The sequence below is a fragment of the Benincasa hispida genome, chromosome 8 (assembly GCF_027475165.1).
Source record: "Benincasa hispida cultivar pf3 chromosome 8, pf3_genome.v1.1, whole genome shotgun sequence".
Taxonomy (NCBI): domain Eukaryota; kingdom Viridiplantae; phylum Streptophyta; class Magnoliopsida; order Cucurbitales; family Cucurbitaceae; genus Benincasa; species Benincasa hispida.
Window position 1 is genome coordinate 47,497,673 of NC_143485.1, and position 6,658 is coordinate 47,504,330.

A 6,658-nucleotide genomic window follows, 5' to 3' on the forward strand; every position below is an offset into this window, starting at 1 on the left:
TCCTGTCGATCTGGCACGCGTAGTCTGCCGTGGCAGTCATGCGACGATATACGATTACCTCAAGTCGTGTACCTCCTCCCCCATTAAACAGCGTCGCGCCCCTTCTTCTTCTTCATCTGAGCTTCTGCCTTTTCCGTCTGAAATCATCTTCTGCCTTTTTTTGTTTCGTCTTCTCTGTCCAAAATCATCCAAAATCTTCCTCATTTTGCTTCCGTCTTGTGCATCATTTTGCCTCCATTTGTTCGCCTGTCCAAAATTGTCCGAAATCGTCCTTAATTTGTTCGTCCGTCCGAAATCGTCCGACGCTTCTGTGGTAAAATTCTTTCCCTATGTTGTTTTCCAATATATAATCTTCCTATATATATTTGCATTTGGGCTGAACTTAATTTGTAGTTTATGGATTCATGATTTATTTGTTGGGTTGAATCTAAAAATATATGTATATATTTGTCTATTTGTTGGGCTGATTTTGTCTAATGTAGTTTATGAACTTAGAAATTAGATTTTGTTGGCCTATTTTTTATTATGTTTGTGTATTTGTTGGGTTATTTTTTTATGATTAATTCGTTGGATGATTATATATTTGTTGGGTTGAATGTAGAAATATATATATATATATATATATATATATATATATATATATATATATATATATATATATATATATATTTATAAAAATGAAGATTGATTCATATATATATTATTTTGTTTGCATTTGGGCTGAATTAAATGTATGATTTATGGATATATTATTTTGTTTTTATTTGGGCTGATTTAAATGTATATTTATGGATCTTAAATTTGGGCTGATTTAAATGTATAGTTTATGAATATTAGATTTGACTGATTTAAATGTATAATATTTAGATCTTATATGTTGAACTTAAAAATTGGATTTTGTTGGGTTAACATATTTTTTTTTTGTCAACTATAACAGTTGAAAAATTCATAATAAATATGTCGATGCGTCCTGAAGATTTAGTTATTCTTGAACATGGAAATGATGGAGATAGTGACATTGACGTTGAAGTTGATGAATTATTTGGAAACTATGGGAACATGATCTTGAGTTGGTACCGTTGGATATGTTCACTCAAATAGATTAGGAAATTACAAATTCAACGTGTGAATTAGGGTCTACTTTGGAAGAAAGTAATATAGATGTAGATAACTTAGTTTAATACAGAAAGGAATGTTGTTTAATACCAAAGAAGATTTACTGCTGTAAAAAAATATTGTGTGACAGAACACTACAAAATTATTGTAGTAGAATTAAATCAAGATCTTTAGTATGTCAGATGTAAATCATGGAGTGATGATTGTGCTTGGAGGTTACGGACATGTCGGCGTAAAACTCATGGGATGTCCAAATCACCAAACTTCAAGGGGAACACTCATGTTTGTTTTTAGAATTGACACAGGATCATTCACAGCTTGATTCAAATTTTATGAGTATTGAAATTCAAAATTTAGTTAGAGCTGATCCTGGCGTACTTGTGGCCCTACTCCAAGAGGCCATTAAAAAACAAAATGGCTATATTGTGAATTATCTGCGGGTGTGGAAAGCCAAGAGAAAAGAGTTGGTGATTGGGAGAAATCATATTTAGAGCTTTCGTATTGGTTGAGTGCTCTTGTTCATTACAATCCAGAAACACGAACAGATTGGTTTTTCCTTCCCTCTGATGTGCTAGGTACGACTATTTTTGGACGAGTTTTTTGGTCCTTTGGACCTGCAAGAGAAGGATTTAACCATTGTAGGCGATTAATCCAGATCGATGGAACTCATCTCTACAAAAAGTATAAGGGAAAATTATTGACCGCCTTATCTATTGATGCAAATGAACATATATTTTTCCTTACTTTTGCTATTGTCGAAGGTGAAAATTCGTCCAGTTGGTCATGATTTTTGTGTGCATTGCGTCAATATGTTACGGGTATTTGCTTGATTTCTGATAGACATAAGAGCATTCTTGCTGCAATCAATAATGAAGAAATTGGTTGGAGTGAACCTAGAGTGTACCATCGATATTGTCTTCGCCATGTTGCTAGTAATTTCAATACGAAATACAAATCAAAGAAACTAAAAAAATTTGGTGTTTAAGGCAGGAAATCAACACCAAAGGCGCAAGTTCATTCAGTGCATGAAAGAATTGAAACAATTGCACCCTGAATGTCTTGAATATTTTTCAGACATTGACTTGGAAAAATGGACTTAGTCACATGACGGTGAGTATGATTTCTCCCTATAAAGGACAACACACCCAAGTTTTGAACTTGAAAGAAAGAATATGTTCTTGCAATAAGTGGCAATCATTCAAGAATCCATGCTCTCATGTAATTATAGTTTGTAATTACATGCGTATGACATACATACCACTTATTGATGAATGCTACAAATTGTCCAATTTCAAACGTTGTTATGAAGGCCGCTTCCATCCAATTCAACACCCAGATTATTGACCAGAATTATCATTTACAAAAGTTCGTCCAAATGCAGACTTACTAAGAGAACAAGGTCGGCCAAAAAGTACGCGTATTCATAATAAAATGGATTGGAGAGAGGCAAGCCAAAAAGTGCGATGGATAATTTGCAAGTGAGAAGGACATAACAGACGCACTTGTCCACAACTTAGGTGCTTCGTATTCGGGTCATTAGGTGTATTTTTTTTAACTTGTATTTTTTATGTACTTATATTTTATGTAATTGTATTTTTTTATGTACTTTTTATGTATCTTTTATGTCATGGATTTTATTATGTAATGTAATTTGAACTTCTTAGGTAATGGAGCCTGGTCCTTCTAATCCTGTACAATTATACCAACAAAAGATGCATCGTTCACAATCAATATGGATAGTTCTTCCACTGTAGTGTTGAGTTGTCGGAGAAGGGAAGTGACTGCACAACATACTATCCCATTTGATCACTGCATTGATGGAACACGAGACATACGCAGCGGAAAAAGGATCTAATTACACTCTAATTTCTTTTAATCAAAAGGAAATTAACATGCAAAATGAAGGAAAAACAGTAAATTAACTTGGATAGGATACAACCTTTGAAGCTCTTGAAACGCTTTTCCTCGCTGATTCTCGACCCGAACTCTTCCGGACTACCACTAGAGTTGACCTACTATCCTTTGGACTCAGAATCGGGTTGTGGGACCTGATGCATGAAGTAAACCGAGAGAGAGAAAAGAGATGGAAAATAAGAATGAATTTGAGTTTGGGTTTTTATTTTTCCAGCCCAATTTTGAAAACTAAAATTGGCAAAAAATGTCAAAAGTTTTTAATCCAAATTCAAAAGCCCATATTTATAGAAAAGGGCCATGCAAAATTGCATGAAATAACTTTATAAAAATCCAACACCTAGAATCCAATATCTAAGTGGGCTTAATGTCTCCAATATAAGCTAACACCTAGCTCACTATTTTGTTGGTGGAATTATCCAACAAAAGTTAGGATTTTCTCACTAACTTTAGTCAAAGGGCAAAATAGTCATTTTGTCAAAATCAAACTTTGACAAAAAAGTCAACATTTTGACTTTTTTATGATTTTTTTCCATGTTGACTAATTTTGACCTCTCAAGCATGAATCTACATTCATTTTTTCGAAACAAATCACATTTGAATATAAGGTCGGTCAAAGTTTGACTTTTCGAAGTCAAAAGTCAACTCTTTGACTTTTTACATCTTTAACCATTTCTATTATTTCCGAGCTTTCGAATATGAATGTATTCATATTCTTGATATTTAAATCACATTTAAATATTAAAGCTGTATCTCTAAACTGAAAACCCGACCACTATATCACATATACTTGTCGGTTTCTCTCCCTTCACCTAATTCGAACAATTCGAATTATTCTATCATACAGTTCTAAGTTTATTCCATATGAGCTAGTAGGGGAACCTAATGGACTTATAGATCATGGGCTCCAACAATCCGAGATTAACTGGTAAAACTCTTTAACCTAATTAATCAACATTTGTTAACTAACGGGTCATTCCACAAAAGTCCCATAGTTGCACTCTCCTCACTGTAGATATATTTGTGTCCATTTGATATAACCATGATTAGTAAGCTAATCCTTCACAGGTTGTTCGTAATCTCGATTGGGTCATAAAACCCGTTTTACCCCCAAGACTACATCTTGTTCCTTAAGTTCCACTAATCCTCTAATGAATAATTGGTTTAAGGTCCAACCTATAAACCGAATCCCTCTTAGGCTAAGGAGAGGATAGGGCCCCTTGTTCAAGACCTGGATTTAGTACTAAAGGGAACAACCTATCTACTATCCTTATAACGGGTAGGAGTGAATTCCGTCTTACACCCTATGTTCCCAGCTATCCACCTGATCTTACCACTAAAATGGGAGACTTATTGGGCCAGCGATAATGAGCTGCCCTCACCTATGCAGATCTAAGGATAATTACGAGTGAACAAGAGTTCATAGTTAGCTTAGGATTAAGATTAAGTTACCTAGGTCATCAATTAACGAAATAGTCAGTTTTATGCATAAAACGACATTTAGAACATAAAAAGTGACTATTTCATGGTTTAGTCTTATGCAAACTCATTGCAGGATGCCCCACTCACATATCTCTATATGAACGATTCAGAATCACATTGTTTGTACTAACTACAAAGTGAGCCGCATCCATAGTGTCCTCAGAATAAGGCGCCCAACTTTATTCATATACTATAGACCATTTTGGCTACATATTTGAACTTGATCCACGTTTATATCATTACATAAAGTTCAAACTATATTAAATAGCCTTAGGACCTTAGTTTATTGGATTCAAGATTACAATTTCAATAACAACTTTATCAAAAAACAAAACAAAATATGTTTATTAATTTACAAACTATGAGTTTTAGGACATAAAATTCAACACGCATTATTCCCTATGTTCAGCATGCAGGTTTTCTTGGGGTTGCACAAATTGGTTTTATCCAACTTGATTAGCACCTTATTACTACTTTAGTTGAGCGTTGGAGGCCAGAAACCCATCCATTTCACCTGCCTTATGGGGAATGTACGATTACGCTGCAAGATGTTGCCATACAATTTGTGTTACGAGTGGACGGGCAACCATTGACAAGTTCACTACAGTATGACTGGAAGAACGTTTGTGAAGAACTCTTAGGCGTTCTACCAGAGGATCTGAAAGGATCAAGATTGAGTATCCCCTGGTTGGCGTCCCAGTTTCCAGAATTACCTCCCGATGCCGACGACATCAGCATATGTAGGTATGCACGAGCATACATCATGCAGCTTATTGGAGGATTTTTTTTTGCTAACAAGTCAAATACTCTAGTGCATCTCATGTTCCTCCCACCATTTCTGATTTCGAGCATGTTCGTACGTACTCGTGGGGTGGTGCATGTCTTGCATGGTTTTATAGAGAACTTTGTCGAGCTTCCAATGCACAAGCGTTGGAAATAGCGAGGCCACTGATACTACTACAAGTATGAGTTTATGAGAGATTTCCAATTATAGCACCACAAGTCCAGCTACAGGCCCGAGATCATCGTCCACTTAGTGCCAGGTATTATTTCATTTATACATTTATTTCATTACCATTTTATTTTAGAATATAAATTAATTGTATTTTTTATAATTTTAGATGGAGTGATGTATTAGCTGCCTCTGAACAGTTAGCAAATATGTTACTCGTGTACAGAAAAATATTTGACATCCTGATGCACAATCAAGTAACAAATGTATATATAAATGAATATTTAAAACATTTTAGATGTATACTTATTTTTTTTTGTCAGATTATTTGGACGCCATACACACAACAGATTTGGTCATCCTTACTTGATTATTGTCGTGATGGTGAAGACATCTGGTTGACCGTTAGCCCTCTTATATGCTTCCATATAGTAGAGTGACATCATCCAAATCGTGTGTTGAGACAGTTTGGTTTGCGACAAACGATACCTTCGTTGTCCTATATACTCCCAACATTACACCGATTGATTTGAGAGGTAAGCATGACCAAGACTGGCGTCGAATCCATGCGGAATATTTATACTATTGGCATGGACGACATGATCATTGTGCACAGTGAGAATTAACAAATGGGTCAGCTGTATCAGACGAGTACTTTTCCTGGTACAATTCGATCACGAGGCGATTTATCACACCTGACGACGCTTACTATTAATGCATGGTAAGAGATTTAAAATCAGACATTTTCCATATATATGATATGAATATTGTTGAATATTTATTTTTTTGATTGTATAGAATAATTTATCGGCGATGTTAAAAAATATTCAGTGCAGAACAACTTACCAGACTTGTTTTCAATGTGTCAGCAAACATTGGTCAACGTAGAAGGTATTATTCAACAAATAAGACGACTCAATATTGTTGACATCGATCGAAGACGTATTCGTCGTAGACGACAGTGACAACAGGGTGAACCTAATTTAGAGGGACACGAAGACAACCTCCATAAGAGGTAAGGGCTAGGGGGTTTGTTTTTAAATTTCATGTAAACTTTCATTTGCAAATTGTAAATTAAAGAACTAATTGTAAATATTCTTTAATATAATGACATTTTTTTTCATATGAGTGCAAGTTGTTTTCATTGTAGATTAAATATATAATTAATTTTAATAATGAAGGAATTTATGGATCAAT

General features: G+C 34.7%; 1 pseudogene; it reads left to right on the top strand.

Annotated features, from left to right (window-relative positions):
* Window positions 1–2,783: 2,783 nt before the first annotated feature.
* Window positions 2,784–6,426, top strand: LOC150034634 (serine/threonine-protein phosphatase 7 long form homolog; annotated as a pseudogene).
* The last annotated feature ends 232 nt before the right edge of the window (window positions 6,427–6,658 follow it).